General features: G+C 46.0%; 1 pseudogene; it reads left to right on the forward strand.

Moving 5' to 3' along the window:
• The first annotated feature begins 15429 nt into the window (after positions 1-15429).
• On the forward strand, positions 15430-17975 carry LOC102506143 (annotated as a pseudogene).
• Positions 17976-18731: the final 756 nt, after the last annotated feature.

The raw sequence follows: 18731 nt of genomic DNA on the forward strand, positions 1-18731 counted from the left end.
GCGGCCTTTTTGCTCTTCGCTGTCTCCTTTGAAGCACAGAAGCTCTTTGTGCTGCGGACTCCAGTGATTCATGGGTGGTCGTTGTCTGTGCGTTGCTGTCCCATAGAAGAACCCAGTGTCGAGTCTAAGGTCACAGAGGTTTACCTTTGCATTTTCTTCTAACAGTTCTCTGATGTGAGCTCTTGACTTTCAGGTCTTTGATCCATTTTGAGTTAATTTTTGCATATGGTGTGAGGTGAGGGTCCAGCTTCCTTCTTTTGCCGGCGGCCATCCTGGAGCTGCTTTCTCCAAAGAGCACTGTTTGCATTAGAGGAGACAGCTCTGTGGGACACAGCTTCGTATGTTTGGAAGGAATGGGGTTGGGAACAGTGTCCACTACATCATGAACATAGCCTAAATGAAGAGCCATGAAAGAGATTTTTCCCAGGCCTTGATTCCAAGAACTTTTGTATCTGTGCATACAGTGAATTTGCCGCAGAGCGGGATGCGTTTTTCTTTGGCAGCTGAGAAAGCTTAGGCCCAAATGTGCAGCCCACCCCTACTAACACGTGTGCTTAGGACGGGCACTTTGTGCGCGGGGCTGGCTCTGGCTCCGTCCTTTTTCCTGCTGTCCCCCCACCTGGCCTCCTCGCCTGCTTTACCTGCATTCTGCTGCGTCATGTGTGTCCCTGGAGCCACGCCTAATCATTTTTTGAAACCAAATGAGGTAGAAGTAAGTAAGTTTTAAAAAAAAGAAAAAAAACTTCCAAAAATTTTTGTTATCTTTTAGTATTTCTTGAATTTTACTTCATACTGTGGTCGCTTGTTAATGTGCCCAAAGTCCGTACTAGAAATTCATCCCTGAGGGCTCCCCACCCCCGATCCCGCCATGGTTCAATATCCTAAATGAGTGTCTATCTAAGATCTATTAAATGATTGGGTGAATGGGTGAGGGATGGGCGGGCGGGTGAGTGGCTGACCAGTTGGAGAGTGGGCGTGGCCCGGCTGGAGGCAGACCGTGGGCCTCCTGCTTCTGTTGCAGGAAGCACAGGAAAAGCCCGACCTCGGCACGACAGTCCCGTGGCCCCCGGGTGTCACTCACACCCCACCTTCCCTGCTTCCTGCCCTCACGTGTCTGTCGCCTGCTGCGGGATCACCCGAGTTCCTACTAACCATGTAGATTCCCGGTTTACAGAGAGAAGGAAGGATGTGTAAGGACCCCAGAACATCAACGCAAGACCATCCAGAGCCACATTTCGTCTTTTTCCAAAGTTTGCCTACGGTTGGTTTTGCCAAGAAATGAACCCAATCGTGTTAAAATTCTATGAGCTTGAAGGTTCAGGGGAGATAGCTTCTGTTTATTGTACATTCCATGAATGTTGTTGGCGGATATCAGGGAGAGCTATTCCTGTAAGAAATGTGACACAAAACCAATAATTCCTATAACCAAAGGTTAATTTTAAGGATCCTCTACATACAGACTTGAGACGGCTGGTTTGCCTGGAAAAGCAGGTGAAAGGGTTATTTTGGCAGCTTTATTCTTTGGTCCGGGTCCTGACAGTGTCTGCCTGGAGGCCAGGCCAAAGTGTGAAATCGAAGAGAAATAGCAGGCGGGTGGCCAGAGCCTTAGAGATTGGATAGAAAGGAATGCTTTTCCTTTTGACTTGGGACAGTGAAACCTGATTATCTCTTCTGCATTTGAAGACGTATTTTTTGGCATACTCTTAGTACTAGCAAATAACACTTTTTTAACTGGAAAAACTCCAAAACAATCATCTAGAAACCAAACCTTGCAATCCTTATGCTTTCCTTATGTCAGCCTGGGTCATTCATGTTTTGAAAGCAGCTTCAGCAAAATCCCGATTTCGATTTTAGTAAGATAACTGTTCATTCATTCTTTCTGACCGTACATTACTAAGCCAGACTCATCGCCCAATCCCTGTTGTGCGTCCAGAGCTAGACATCCCCTTGGGCCCCAGCTAGACAGACATGCACCTCAAGGTGCAAAACACTGAAACAGACCAGAACACGTGTCTTTGAGAACCCCTGCAGTGGGACCTGCGTGAGCTCGCTAAGAAGAAGATCAGTGAACTTAGAAAGTCTAAATTTTGAACAAAAGCTGTATCTATACACTGACTATAACAGGGAAAAAACAGAAGCAACTAAACGTCCAGTGATAAAAGCATCATGGAATGAGTTATTTCACCCAAATGGTAGTGTTAGGCAGTCATTAATTTTTCAAAGAATTTTTAGCAACTTGAAAATTTGCTTCGGATAGATACAAAAGACAAAAGAGATTAGGACGAAAGAGAGTAGAGAGTGTGACCCCAGTTAGATAAATCTACTGAGACTGGAAAAGACGGAAAGGGCGTGGTCAGAACAGTAGTGGGGACTTTCTCTAGTTGTAGAATTGTCTGTTATTTCCATTGTCTTCTTTCTATTTTCCCAAATTTCCTGATTTTTTTCCAAAAATAATCCCACCAGTCTATAAGTCATTGTATTTCTTCGGGTTTCTGGTTTGTAAGTTATTTTTAGTATGTGTGCTAACAAAGCAAGTGCGGAGAGTGAATTCTGAAGCCTGAGCTGGACACATTAAATTACCGTGTTTCCTATACGATCTCCTTTCCTAGTGTCCATGACCCCAGCCTCTTGGCTCTTACCTCAGTTAGGGGTTCCCCATCCTAGTGGTCACATGGCCCCCAGCACGCCCCAGCCTCCTCCGGTCCAGGATTCACCAAAGTAGGTCTGGAATAGGTCCAGGAACCTGCATTCTTAACAGGCACGCCTGGTGACCGTGTGCAGGTGCCAGGTGGTCTGCCTAACACGAAGCATGCCTAAACCTCTCAGTCTCGCCCCCGCATGCCTGTTTTCTCTCTACGCATCGTGCCAGCTGTGCCTTTTCCCTGGAGTGGGGCACGATTATATCCCAGCTTCCAACCTCCCTTAGCCGTGGCGTTAGGAATTCCTGGTGGGAGTCTGGTCCCAGCAGCCACGAGAGCAAGTCGTGTGCCGGGGGATCAATTCCCCCGCTGTCTGCTGGGTCCAGACATCCCCACCCACTCCCGCCACCCTTCACCTGCTCGGGACACGGGTTCCTCTTTGGAAACTTGTGGAAGGGTCCCTTCTTTATAAATTGAGCCACTAGTTGAGTGGCTTTAAGCAAGTAGTCCACTCCTGCCGAGCCTCAGTTTCCTCGTCTGAGTCAGGAGGATGGGAGCTTGCACGATAGCAGTGATGACCAGGAATCGTGTAAGGGAAATACTGTCAGGGAGTGAGCAGCCCTCAGGACAGCGTTGTGGTGACTGTGACGGGGATGACGGTCGGCTGAGATGCCAGACAAACTCAAAGCCTAGCTGTGGAGCCCACCTAAAACATAGTCGTGTCTGGATGTGCAAGCAAGACTGACTCTGAGGCTGGGACTCTCCCCATCAAAACACCTCGTAATTGTCACTTTATTTTACAAAAACCAATGAACCTCGTTGAGCTAAATCAAAACATATTTAAGAAATAATGCTCATGGCAGTGGGGTATAAAACATAATGAACTGCTTTTTCAGGTGATTAAACATGCGAGTGAAGCTGAGACGTGGGGAACCTTAGATGTGTGACGGCTGTGTCGTTATTAACCCAGGGCGAGGGAGACAGCAAAGCGCAGAGGAGAGGCGGGTCGTTTTTCTAGCTCGTGACCGTAGGGACTGGGTGTGGACGGAGCGCACATGTGCACACTTATACACACACTCGCACACACACACACTGAAGTGACCTCAGCTGACAAATCCTGGATGACATGTCAGTATTTCAGTGTCATACTGGGTCATGTGGTGCTGCTCAGACTGTGTTAACCAAACCCTTGACGCCATGGGTCTTCTCAGTAGAAGAGGCTGCCTTACCCAGTCCATCCAGTACAGTCAGACGGCAGAACATGAAGGGTCTAATCCCAAAATATACTTGCAAAGACAGCTGTGAAAGGACTAATAACCAAAAATACACAGGAAAAGGCAAGGGAAGAGAAACTGACCAAAATAAGGAGAGGAAAAAAGGGAGCCAAAATTAAGGAAAGAAAATGGATGAAAAGTGACACTACTAGTTAAAGGCAAACTCAGTGCTGATGACAACTATGCCGCTACGTGCTCATCAGCAAGTATCCATGGCGTGCCTGCTGGATGTCTGGCAGCGTGACAGGTGGACGGTGCGGGGGAGACAGCCCCTGCCCTGCATTTATTGTTGAAATGGGGAGACAGGTGTAGGACGCCTAGAAGTACTGGGAGGCATTCACTTGTTCAGTCAGCAGGCATCACCGCCGCCACCACCACCGCCATCACCATCACCATTTCACCTCACACTCTCCCCTGGATCCTTGCCAAAGAGGTTTAAATATGCTCGCTTCTCTCATCTCAACAAAAACCCCAAATCAGAAGCCTTCCCTAGACCGCCCTTCTGCAGCCTTTCCTCTCTTCCCCTTTACAGCTGAATTTGTGGCGTCATCTGTCCTTTTGTTTATTTCTTCACCTCCCACTCACTCCCGACTCACTTTCGCACTGCTTCCATCCCTTCACCCCCAGGCAGCTCCCACTGAACACGATCTCCTGAAGCTCATGGCTACATTTGAGGTCATGTCTTACTTGGCCTTTCCTTGAAACATCTTCCTCGGCTTCGGTGACACCCAGGCCCCCTCCTTTCCTTCGGTACCAGAGCAAACCCACAAAAGCATCCTGGGTGTTCACTTCACACGCTCAGAGGAGGGGACAGATGGTCACCACTCCTTCCCCTCTGCATCCTCAGATGTCCTTCCATCCAAAAAGCCCAGAGCCCAAGCTGTCCTTGCCCCGTGGGTTTCTCCCCAGGTGAGATGATTGTTTCTATGTTAAGAATTAATACTGGTAAACCACGGTCAGGCCCCCGAAGATCGGAGCAGAGGGAAGAGAGGTTTTGAGGCTGGGAAAGGGGCCTAGAAACTTTCCTCCCCCATCACCCTCTTCTTCCCCCCACCCTAAATTTTAGGGGGCTCCCATCTACCTCGTTATGTAAGAAAAGGAAGCAGTGATCACCCTCCCTGTACTTGGGAAACGGGAGCTAAAATAGCAATACTTTAACCTTTGGAAGGATTTTGAACAGGAGAGAGAAGTGGTCTAAATGCTTTGCAAATCAACACATCTTTGTTCAATTAAAGATTTTAGAACAGTACGTAACCATCTAGATTTGTCTCAAGACATAAATGACTCAGATCAGAGTTTGTAGAATATGAGATCATTTTTTTTCCATAAAAAGAAATAGCGCAGTATCCTGGGATGCCAGAATTCAGGAAGCTGGAGTTGGAATCCAGACTTTATCTTTCCGGCTCCTTCTCAGCCTCCTTCTCCCTCCCCCAAGCGCTAAATGCTAGGACTTCTCAAGACTCGTCCCAAACACTGCGCTTTACTCACCCCGAAACCTCCCTTGAGGCTGTCACAGCCCAATGACCGTCACATCTTTACCTCTGGCCCTGATCGACTTACCTGAGCTCCAGACACAGACACCGAGCTCCCTGCTGGACGTCTCTGTGTGCTTGTCTCAAAGCACATCCAGCTGGCCCTCTTTCAGGTCTCCCTCTGCCAGGACATACACTGCCTCCGCCCACTTCTGGGAATCAGGAACTTTGTCCCAATCCTGACAACTTTACCTCCTAACTATGTGCCTAGTCTGTCTGCTTCTTTCCACCTGCTCCACCATCACCACCACACTACCACCATCACCACCGCCGCCACCATTACCATCATCACCAACACCATCACCTCCACCATGACCACTACCATCACCACCACCACGATCTCCCTGCCATCACCATCACTATCATCATCACCATCATCACCATCACAATCATCACCACCACCATCACCTCCACCACCACCACTACCATCACCACCACCATGATCTCCCTGCCATCACCATCACTATCATCATCACCATCATCACCATCACAATCATCACCACCACCACTACCATGTTCATCACCATCGCTGCCACCATTAGCACCATCACCACCACCATCACCTCCACCATGATCTCCCTGCCATCACCATCATTATCATCATCACCATCATCACCATCACAGTCATCACCACCACCACTACCATCTTCATCACCATCACCACCATCATCATCACCATTACCACCACTATCACCATTACCATCATCACCATCACAACCGTCATCACTATCATCACCACCACCATCACCGCCACCATTAGCACCATCACCACCACTACGTGACCACCACCACCATCGTCACCACCACCATCGCTGCCCTAGCTCACACTTCCATGAGCCCTCGACTAGGCTACTGCAGTAGCATCCAGCTGGTCTTCCTGAATCCATTCAAGCCCTTCCTCAGTGTGTTCTTCTCAAGCGATAGCAACGGTCTTTACAAAATTCAGATTATATCACTCATTATTTATCTTTCTTTAATATACCCCCATTGTTCTTGGGGCAAATACTCAAATTCTGAACCTGGTCTGCTAAGCCCTGTCTAGTCTGACTCCTCTGTGCCCTCTGGTCTCCCTCACTGTGCTCCTGCCTGCTGTCAGCTGCAGCCATACTGAGTGTCTTTTAGTGTCCCCAATGCATCATGCTCTTCTCAGCCACAGGGCCTTTGCACATGGATTCCCTCTCCCTGGAGTGCCCCATCCCCACTAGTGAACCCTTAACTGTTTCACCTTTCAGCCCAGGTGTCGCTTCCCTAGGGCCCTGGGGCCTGGACCAGGTGGGGTTCGCTGCAGCATCCTCTCATAGGGCTGAGCATCCCTTTGCTTCATAGCATTCATCCAATGTAATCTAGCCAAATCCAATTTTAATTATACATTTCTTCCTATACCTTGTTTTATTTTGTAATGTATAGACTGCAAACTCCATGAAAACAGGAGTAACTTCTGGTTGGTTCACCCGTATGTTCCTAGCACGTGTCGTATCACCTAGCGCTTTGAAGGCACTCAGTTGAATATTCACCACAAAAAGACATAGCACATTCATCTGAATAACCATAATGTGTCCCATAGTAACCTGAAGTGTTGTCATATACTTCCCCTTTCTCCTCTCAGTTCTTTTCCAAATTTTCCTAAGTCTCTTTTACATTTTCTCACTTCCTTTACCTCTTCTAGGTCTTCTCAGCTTTGCCTCTGCTATCAGAGACCTCATCTGAGAGCACTCAGAGGAAGCCCAGTGCCCCCTTTAAACTAGTCCCTGCGCGTTGGAGTCTGCGGACTCAAGTCCATGGAAAAACACCAGTTGTGACCTTCTGCTTTGTGTTTATCCTACTGAGTGAATTTCCACTAGTTCCCTCCCCACCCCCACTGGCAATGAGATCCCCCATCAACTGGGGAGGACAGTGGGTCCCGAGGACCCATCCGCACCAGAGGCTGCTTCCTTCTACTTTAGGAAGATGTCTGCTCCTTTAGGAGAGGTTGGATCTGGTCAGTGATGAGTTGATGGTGTCTCTGTTGTGACCCCATCTCCAAAATGCCCCATCCACCAACCTTCCACCTGGGGCCCTAACGTGCACCCCCGAGCCTCCTGTGCGTCTCCGCTGAAGCACGCCCCGCCACGTATTTGAGACCTTACTCGTGGTTAGCTGTCCAGCGTCTGCCTCTCCCAGGATTAAGGCCCACGGTGGTTGCTGGCTGCACCCACAATGCCTGGCACAAAGCAGATGCTCAGTGAGTAACACTGAGTGAATGAATACGATTACCTGAGGTAAAGGTTTGACGGCCCGTTTTTACTTGGCTGCACGTTTCTCTAGGCAACTAAACAGCCACGTTAAATGGTGTAATTGCTGTGCATCAAATCTTGTCATTAAACATCAGCAGTCCTAGTGCTGTGTGTTGATTATGTAGAGTCATTACACTCAAACAGAATCTGTATTATTTAGAGAAATGCAAAGAAATGTAGGCACAACTACCTTTTACATGAATCCTCACTGTTTTTAGGGGGGCGGGAGGTGTAATTAGGTTGGGTTTTTGTTTTTGTTTTTTTAGCGGAGGTACCATGGGTTGAACCCAGGACCTCGTGCATGCTAAGCACGCGCTCTACCACTGAGCTCTACCCTTCCCTGGTCTTATTTATCTTTTACTTCACAACATCCTCTAAAACACTGACCCACATGCCTGTACACATAACGTGCATACAGACACACACATGTGCACATGCACACACATCCTCTTGGCAAAAGAAACTGGCAGAGTACTTTCAAAACTTGTATTAAAGTGAACTAAATTAACTTAGTCTCTAATTTTAAGAGGTACAAATGGACACTTCACATGAAACACACACTGAAAAGTTAATTTTTTATTTACATAGGGGTGACCACAGATATTCACATGAACCAAAGGGTATGCCTGAGAGCTGGTGTAAGACAGAGAACTTCCCAAGGTTGTTTTTTTGCACTAACTTGTGATTTTCTGTTATCACTAACATAAATATTTAAGTTTATTTCTACATCTTGGAGTAACAGGAAGCTAAATGTATTTAGAAAATGGTTAAAAATTACCTCGAGCAGGCAGGCTCTGGGCACACTTTATCAGTCCTGTTCTGCTCAGTTCTGTGCTCGCTCACCCTGGGATAGAATGTTGCACGTTCCGGAGCGGAGAGGGTGTGCCTCAGACACAGCGAGCCCGGGCAGGTGGGACGCGTTCCTCACCCGCCTCGCTGTCCCCCTCTGATCCCATCTGCGTCCGGCCCCACGGGCCCCACCTGGCAGTGCTCTTCACAGTGTGCTGTTTCGATGGAGGGCTGGCCCCTCGGGTTTGTCACGATTCTCAGACACCTAGGCTCCCGGACGGTGTCTCATCGTCTACTTTCTTGAGTTCCTTTTGTACCCATTTCTAAAAAACGTGGGAGGTAGTGTTGCTTGTCGCTGAAGAGTATGCCGTGAATGCACAGAATGAAGAATTAAAATTAACCACAAAGGAGAAAAACAAAATACAGTTAGACTGCATTTAAATGGTAGACGGGTGATATTTTGAAATTAATTTCATCAAAAAATGAGATCAGTATACCACTGTTTTATAATGCCTAAAATAGCCTTAGCGCTTATGTTTGAAGTTGCCAATGTTTAAAAATCCTGATGTTGTCACATCCCTGCATCCAGCGGTTTCCTTAAGCAGTGGAATGAGCTTCAGTGACTGGTTGGTTGGCTCCTGGTGCAGGACTTGCCCCCAAAGCCTGAAGGAGCTCGAAGGTGAAGACAACTGCTCTTGCTCTAAAAGAGGTAAAGGCTGCTCAATGATGACAGAAATAGCTGTAACATAAGCAGAATTCCAGAACTGTAAGTGAGAATCGCCGCAACAGAATATAGGAGTGGACCCTTCAGCTGGACCTTGAGTACCGTTCGTGTACTAGTCTGGATTAATACTCCTTGCATCAGCCAGTTAATGTGACTTGATTTATTTAACACTAATGATGACCGTCTGCATCCATCTTTCCACCTGCCTATCAAAAGAAGAGTGTATGTAATAAATGGAAAGTATAAGAGCAATTGCTTTCAGTTTTCAAATGTAAAAAAAAAAAAACCTTTTTAGGTTTTTTTGGGAGGGAGGGGAAGTAATTAGGGTTTTAATGTTTTTATTTATTTATTTATTTTTAAACGGAGGTGCTGGAGATTGAACCCAGGACCTTGTGCACGCTAAGTGTGTGCTCTACCACTGAGCTACACCCAACCCCTTCAAAAAAAAACCTTTTTATAGAAAATTCTAACGAGAAAGCATCTGTTTCAGCTAACCAGGTACTGTATGTAAAATAGATGAGCAACAAGGATCTACTCTACAGCACAGGGAATTACACCCATTATGTCTTGTGATAACCTACAATGGAGTGTAATCTACAAAAATACTGAATCACTATGCTGTACACCTGAAACCAACACAATCGTGTAAACCAGCTATACTTCAATTACAAAAATAAGCTTAATATTATGGTAATGTTTGTGAAAATATTTACAGAGCAGCCAGAAAAAGTCTCTCGCTAAATACTTTAAGACCATTCAGAAATCACTTCTTATCATTGCTCGAATTGAATCAATGGCTTATTTCTGTGCACAGAGGACGCACAGTGCTAACTGTATTCAGGACGCAAGATGCTCTCGAGTTTCCTGTGGCCGGTGGGCTGAGAACGAGGGTACAGACTTGCATTTCACAGATCTGAATAATAATCTGGTGGTTAGCTCATTACAGGAAACGTGGCAGCGTAAAGCTGCCGCCGTGCCTCTGCTCCAGCATTCTCGGGTTCCCGTGGAAGCCTTCCATGATTTGTTTATGATGTGGAGATGATTGACTCTGTCAGTTACTAATAAATGGTAAATAAAAAAGTACCCCGTGATATTAAAGCACTACATTAGCTACATTGTGATTAAATCGCAGTAACACCACCGGCTATAAAGCTTTATAGAACCTTCTCAACCATGCAGTAATTCTCCTAACTATACTATTATGCAGAGCACAAATATTTCTTTGTAAGTCCCAGGCAATACATCAGGGAAGCGTTTACTGCTGAAGCTAGATTGAGAGTGCATGCACCTTGGGTCGCTATGAATAAAAGCTCTAGCTTCTCATTACTTTATGACAAGACACAGAAATTCACTTTACTTTTCATTTAAGCTTTTTGGCTTCCGTGTATAGATGTATGCCTTCACGCTTTTATTCCCTCCTAGCTTCAGCTGTACGTAATAAATGATTATAAATTTTCACATTTGACCACCTCTCTGCTGGTCTCATGCTTAATGCACAAAGTTGGGGGAGCTGCAGGTAAAATTTCACAAACACTTTTATTTATGATGTTGTCCTTGGTAACGGAAATTTCAATGTACTGAAATGAAAAGTATGATTAAAGGGACAGGACGTCCTGACAAGGATAGTGGAGGGCAGCCTTCCATTTCCCGCTGAAAATATATAATACTTTTTTGACATCAATTTCATAGAGAATAGACATGAGTTAGGCACGGAAAAAAAGACACAAACGTGTTTCCAACTTCAGTCTTGTTGAATTTTCACTCTTATAACATATTAGAAATACCTGATCTGCACGCTTGAGCTTGTGATTTGAAAAATACCTCATCTCAGTTAAAATTTAATATCAAGGACTGAAGTGAAATGGAGGAAAAATGTAATTAGGAATGAAAGGATTCTTTTTCTGGAAGATAATAGTGGGAAAGAGCTGGTTTTTTTTTTTTTTCCTGTTTTCGATGGCTGATTTTATTGTTTTAAATCTCTATGGGTGGAAAAAAATACAGTCAAGAAAAACTGGAAAAGTTAGAAACGTTCATAAAGAAACAAGGTCAATTGTCTTGTGTGCTTCCCCCGAGTCGCCATTAAGCAAACGGAGCGCAACGCACGTAGGTCTGCTGTTACAGTGCTAAGTGTATTTGAGCGCTTGAGGTTGTGAGCTATCCTTTTCTTATAATTTAAGGGAAAAAAGAAATTAAATGATTGGTTGAACTTCCCCCAGTAAAGCCATTCCTCAAATAAAAGTATAGTTTCTGTGCCGGGAAGTTAGACTTGCTCAGGACACGCTGCTCTCCCCCACAAGTCTTACTCTGCTCTCCAGCCAGTTAATAAAATGTGTTATCAGTAGCTCCGAGTCCAAGGATCATTATAACTCCTCCAGCCTTGTGCTGCCACCGCAGGGCGCGAGAGCTGTTTCCTGCTCCGTGGAAGAAGATAGAACATCTTGATTTCAAATCTCTGGAAACAAGATACTGCGGAAATTTTAAAACATCTACCCCCCTCCTTGATTTCCTATCTCTAGAAATAAGATACTGGAAACATACTTTGAATAGCTGCAGATTCAGCCAGGGATGTGGCCAATCTGGGCGTTCACAATTATCTTTAGGACATCCCGTGTCTCCACTGAGTTTCCACACTGTGCAGAGGACCAGGCTAAGCTCGGGGAACAACACACAGAAAGCACCAAGCGTCGCTCCTGTGGTCCAGGGGCTTACAGTCGGGCGAGGAAGAGCAGACTTGCACGCAAATAACTAAAATTACAAGTCAGCAAATAATCAGAGCCATGTGAGCAGAGAGGTCAATTCCACGAAATTACGCCGCGCTGGAAGGGCGGGGTGTGGCTGCCATCTGGTAGTGCAGGGAGTTTGGGTGGTCTGCTTGTCGGTCTCAGTTCATGGCTCGGACAGAGGTCAGTAAATTCAGCAGATCTGAGTGCTGCCAGTTTAGGACGAAGAGCTAAAGACCCTGCAGTGTCCTTGGAGAGATGGGGAGAGATGCCAAGCGAGGAAAGGAGAGGGGCGGGTCCAGAGATCAGGAGGTGAGGTGACCAGCGCCCCAGCATCCAGTGCCTGGTGATGTTTACACTGCAAGACAGGACATGTTGCAAGATTCTGAAAGGCACCTTGTGCGTTTTGCATTCACGAAAATCAGAGGCTCGTTAGAGCCTTGGCAGAGGGCTTGCTGGACGGCACGTGTCCTCAGCTGTTACGTGTTCAGGAAAGTATTCTGCGGACGTGTGGGCTAAAAGCGCAGCCTGGGCAGCGTTTCGGCGACCTCACAGCCTTCTTCAGTAACTGCGCCTCCAAATACTCTCTGACAGCTTTCATTTGCTGCTTAGCTCTTGCAGAGCCCTGAAAATACGTTATGTCTCATGTCAGTTGTAAAAATAACACCACAAATTATAACCAAAACAAAATTACCCGGTAATTATCATTTACATGTCCGCTTGAATCCCTCACAGAGGTGCTGTTCCTTTAGTCTGCCGTCATGAGCCAGCCAGTTTAACACACGGCGCGCTGGACGGGTTTGTTTAAATCTTTCTCCCTCCCCGCGCGCTGCAGTAACGCATGCGGCCGCCTCCCCGCGCTCTCAGAGCGCCCGCGTCCCGGAGCGCTTCTGACACGCACAGTACAGCCTCCAGTCTGACCGAAACAGGCGTGGTAAACATGTGGTGTCAATTATGGGAAAAAACCCGAACAAAGGTTAGAAGAATAAGAACAGAGCTCAGGCTTTCTTTCAACTTGTTAATGTCTCTGACCCTTTCGTACAAAAATCACTTTAATCAACAGTATATCCCTTTCCTTAGCAGCCTGGAGATCGTGTTTGGCGATCAATTACACACATCAAGTTGAGAAGCTGCAGGACTGGGGGTCATTTACGCTCGCAGGGAAACCTGAGACCCCAGGCTTCTCAGGCCTTCCCCTCCCCACCCCACTTGGGCTTTTCTGCAGCTGCCAGAGACGAGGAAGCTTAATTAAACTTATCCGAGATCCCTTTTTTTCGGCCTCAGCAGCGAAAGCCGCGATCTTAGGTAGAGCGGGTTCTGAGTCTCATGCTGTCCCCTCGCCCCGTCGTCACGTGGCCGTAGCTGCACACGCACACGTGCACACACAGGTTCTAGTCAAACATCCTTGGTGACAATTGATTATTTTTTTTTCTAATTGAAGTATAGTCAGTTTACAATCCGTCTGTTTCTGGGCACAGCATCATGGTTCAGTCGTCCATGTGCAGACATAGATTCCTTTTTGTAGCCTTTTTCATTTTGAAAATTGATTCTTAACTTGCTTTGAGTCTCATCTAAAGCCAAAACAACCTTCCAAGTCCAAGTATGGCCACTGACGTCCATCAGCAGCACTGGTGTCAGTGTCCCATCCATAACCGGAGGCTGACGCCGGGGCCGCACCCCTGCCCACGTCCTTCCCGAATCTCATATGCAGGCTGGTGGAATGTGCGACTGCAGATGCTGAGAGGAGATTCTCAGTGAAGTGCTGTTGAACTGGTGTGGCTTCAGACCCAGCTCAACAACCCAAAGTCTACTTTAAAAATCCGCACGGAGGAGAACTGTCTGACGCCCAGCAGCGTGCCGAGAGACGTGTCAAGGGGCGTCCCGTGTCCGTCTGAAGACCAGGCCGGGGCTCCAAAGCAGGTACACATTTGGCTTCTTGTATTTAACTTCGTGGACTCTCCCCTCCGCTTCCCTCCCTCCGGCCTCAAACTCTCAGATAAGAGGACGCAGCCACTGGATCTCAAAGATTTTAAAAGACTACTCCTTCAGTCTTCATTCGTTCATTCAGCAAATGTTTGTTGAGTGACTGCCATGTGTAATTTTGCTCAGTGTTGGCTTCGAGGGGTCACTAATAATTTTGCATCTATACAGTGTGTTGGAGTCAAATTCACCTCTATTTGCTATAGCACCAAATCCCCAAAGAACTCCCTAATCAAAGATGGAGCAGTCCTGGGAGTCAGAAAAACGTCGCTCCCAGTGCCAGGTGGGGGCAGCCGTCCAGTCCGCGCCTGCACAGCAGGTCTGGGTGTTCACAGCACAGCAAGGCACACTCTTCAGACGCCGCGGCTTGACCGACACACAGAATGTGAAGTGTATTCTGAGGCCGTCTGCTGTGCGCAAGGAGCATCTATTTTAATTGACGCCTTTTGAGCGTTAACAGCGGACCGCATTCTCTTCCGCCGCGTGTTGGCTTGTTGTGTTCCACGGCGGTGCGCAGCAGGGGAAGAGGAGGGAGCCTGCGGCCACGTGGTTCTTAGTGCTACGGCTGGCGTATGGTTTCCGTGTCTTTGGCTTTGCTCCTGGAAGCACATTTTCTTCTCGTGCTTGTTTTGGAGACCAAACTAGTGAATAAACCGTTTTGATTGGAAGGCTTTATGTAGGTGAACTGGAAACACTGTCTTCCCTCTGAAAGTCTAATTGTGTGTATCCTGTAACGGCAAATGTCTGCGTGGATCACTTTTCTATTAAAAATAGGTGTTTTGTTAGTTTTAGGGAAGTTCTTTTTTTTTTTTTTTTAATTTTTTTTTTTTTTTTTTTAATGGAGGTCCTAGAGAGAGAACCCAGGACCTGGTACATGCTAAGCATGAGCACTACCACAGAGCTACACCGCCCCCACCAGGAGGCTTTTAAAAAAATCGTTGCTTGTTACAGACCCAGTGGCTTTTGAGTATTTCTTTTTTAACGTCAGTGTAGAGGAAACGACAGTTGCAGTCTCCTCATTCTACCCTCATGGGCTTAAAGTATGTCCTTGCACGGGGGGAGGGCACAGCTCAGTGGTAGAGCACGTGATTAGCACACACCAGGGTTCAGTCCCTGGTACCTCTTCTAAAAATAAATGAATAAACCTAACTACCTCCCCCCCAAAATAAATAAATAAGAATAAAATTTTAAAGTATGTCCTTGCACCTCCATATTGCAGTAAAAAGGAGAAACTAGCTGGTCAATAAATTAACATATCTGTTTTCCAATTTAATGCCAGTTATTTTTTGTTTGTTTTTTGGGGGGAGGTAATTAGATTCATTTATTTTGCTTTTCAGTGGAGGTACTGGGGATTGAACCCATCACCTCGTGCATGCTAAGTGCACACTCTACCGCTGAGCCACACCCTGCCTCCACCAACACTAATTATTTTTTGATGGTTAGTATAGTTGACATTCCATGAGAGTTTAACTTCCAAACAAAAGACAGGGGTGTCGGCATGCCGATGTGCAGAAACATCACATAGTCACTGTTGTTACAAACAACACGTCATGGTCCGATGCCAAAAATGACTACAGATTGCCTACAAATGAAGTTGGAATATTTCATCTGCCTTAAAAGGAGCTAAAAGGAAAAAGGTCCAGATAAGCTGCAAAAACCTGCAGCACGTAGTCACAGAAACGAGGAGGAAAGGGAGGTTTCCTGGTCCTCCTTTCCCCGCGGAGAGGCGAAGCACGTGCCTGAGGTCCGGCGCGGCATTGATCGCGCTCCATCCCGGAGTTACCAAGGTTTGTGAGGCTGCAGTGAAGCTTTCTTTGCATTAACCAGCCAAGCACATAAACATTTTAATGAACTGTTTTTACATGGTTCATTGGGCGGCTACCAGGCTACTGTAACACAAATCACCACTCCGCCAGTTCCAGCTCGCTCGGGACGAGGCCCTTTTTCAGTTTACCAAATGCAAATTGAATATCAGGGCGATAAGGCCTCATCAAACACGTGGCTATCGGAGCGTGGGAAGTGCTTAGCCTGGGGTTTACTGTATTCCGGGAAAGTCTGTTCGAAGGGCTGACTCTTAGAGGATTTCAACTCTCAAGCTTCCAAACCAAAAGTGAAGTCATTGAGACCCCCCAGAAATAAGCCCAGAGTCACCACTCTGTGAGGACGTGGTTTTATGCAGTCAGTGGCTGTTTCCCTAGGTAAGCAGCTGGGTCCCCGTTGGGCATGAAGCGATGGTGTCCCCAGATGGATTCTTCTTAGTGAACTGAAGGCTGGAATGAGTCACCCAGCTCAACACCAATGCGGATCAGATCCCCCCAGATAATTAAGTAGCGTTACTGATGAGCATCTGTGCGTTCTCGTCAAAGCGTACAGTAACACTGAATTATACAATATTTACTGTGCACTCTGAGAGCTTTATGACACTGTATGTATTTGTAAGATTACAGATTGGCCCAACACATAATTTAATAATGAATGCAAATTATAAATGAATATTTAACAAACCGTGCCACATTTTACGTCTTAACATCTCTTCTGCCATGGATATGACTGAATGAGAAATGGCTTCATGATGTATTGTCCCCGCCTAATGCCTCAGTGAAAACAAGGTGTTTTCACCTTGATGTGGCCTTTAAAACAAATTAATTTGTTAACACTTAAAAATGCAGTGTAACAGATGACATAAAACATTTATAAGACAGTTTATGACCCAACCATGTTCTAATTCAATGATATTTATTAAAACATTTTACCTGGCTAATCATTTCATGGCCAAGATTTGGAAATGTTTGTTTGTCAAGTCGAGTCAAGGATTTAAATGCTACTAATGGTACCATAAAGATGTTATATGGTGTTAATATAACCCGAGTATTAAAAATATAATGAATTTGCTATTTACGAGCCGTTAAGCTTTATCTCACCCCCAGAATAAATTCCATATCATTACAGACCTATCAATACACCCGCTCTGATTTTGCGCCCTCCCGACGCCACGTGCCTTCCCGGCGATATCTTCACAGGCCAAATTTATCGGTCTGGGGAGATAAATCAGACTTTTTTTTCTCCTGGGGACTTTGTGTTGAACATAAAGTATGAGATGGTGCTTTTTTTCACTCTTAAGTTTCCTTTATGGTTGTCACCTTAGTGGTTCTGAAATAAGCCAGGAACCACTCCATGTATTAATAAGATGTGGGTGAGATAGGCCGCTTCACCATAGTAGAGGTTTTGGCTCCTCTGCTAAACTAAAACATCGAAAGAGAGCTTTCTTTCTGTTACTGAAGAGTTAAAGAGTCTCAGATTTCTCCAACTATGTACGCTCCTTAACTCAGTGATTCTGGGACAGTAACATAGAGAAAATCCTACTTATTAAAATGTTTCCGCATATGAACATATTTGCCAGCAAAACATTGGCAACAACTTCAGAGTATGCGCTGTGGGGTAACCTGGGCCACCCGCTGGGCGGCATATTACATAGCCATTAAAAGTCTTGTCTCTGAGTCATATTTAAGACCATAGCAAATGCTCCGCTTAAGATACAATGCCAAGGGGGGTAAGAGTAGGGTGCAAAATAGAACTGGTGCCTGCGGAGAACTGTGTCAAAGGAAAACAAAGTCCTGAAATCTTATTTATTGTTCATGAAATAGTGTATGTCGTTCTGGAAATCATTCAAAACAAAACATTTTTTTAATGGAGGAGGGGCTGCTTCCGCCGCTCCTGGTACTGCTTGCGTGGACCCGGTACCTCTTTTGTGAAGCGTCCAACAAAAGCCCCAGGAAGGGGTCCAGACCGAGAGCAACGATCGTATTGGTTTGAAGGCGGTGGGGCGGGGTGGTTCTGCGGTGCAGTTTCGGATCAAGAGGAACACACCACTGAGTAAACTGAGGAAAGCCTGTTGTGGACGACAGACAGGGTCTGTCAGTGAGGCAGATTGGATTCCAATTTGACGGGCAGCCAATCAGTGAAACAGACACAGCGGCACAGCTGGAAATGGAGGCTGAAGACACGATGGATGTGTTCCAGCGGCAGACAGGAGGTGTCTGCTGAAAAGGGAACCTGCCCCTTGACTCCAGAATCCTGCTCCTCCAGACCAGGAAGACGTTCTCAGTTAGAAAACCTCGTTTGGCTCCACCACATCCTGGCTGCTACAGTAGAGTTTTCTCTGCTCTTTCATTTTCCCTTTCCCCATTCCTTTATTGTACATAAAGTAACTGGTGTACGTGCACAAGCGTGTTGCATTTTTCTAAACTAAATGGCCAGTGGTATGTTTTGATTGACATCAGATGGAGATGGGATGGGGAAATGCTGGTTCTATGAAAATACCCCTTTCCCCATCAGTGGCATGCTCACCCAGGGCCTGTCTGTACATTCCAGTAAGTTATTTTGTGCTCACCGTTTAACGAAAAAAGAACATAAAAATCCTTGCATACTTCGTTCTATTGAAGAATTTTAATGATTTTCACTGATCATTGTAAAACCAAAGACAATTTCTTTTACTGAAGTCTAGTCAGTTACAATGTGTCAGTTTCTGGTGCGCAGCACAGTGTCCCAGTCATGCATGTACACACATTCTTTTTCATTAAAGCTTATGACAAGATATAAATAAGTTATTATAAGACAGTGAATATAGTTCCCTGTGCTATACAGAAGAAATTTGTTTTTTAATCTATTTTTATATATAGTAGATAATATTTGCAAATCTTGAACTCCCAATTTATCCCTTCCCACCCACTTCCCTACCCTCCCCCACCCCAGGTAACCGTAAGATTGTTTACTATGTCCGCAAGTCTGTTTCTGTCTTGT

The sequence above is a fragment of the Camelus ferus genome, chromosome 23, assembly GCF_009834535.1.
Source record: "Camelus ferus isolate YT-003-E chromosome 23, BCGSAC_Cfer_1.0, whole genome shotgun sequence".
Taxonomy (NCBI): Eukaryota; Metazoa; Chordata; class Mammalia; order Artiodactyla; family Camelidae; genus Camelus; species Camelus ferus.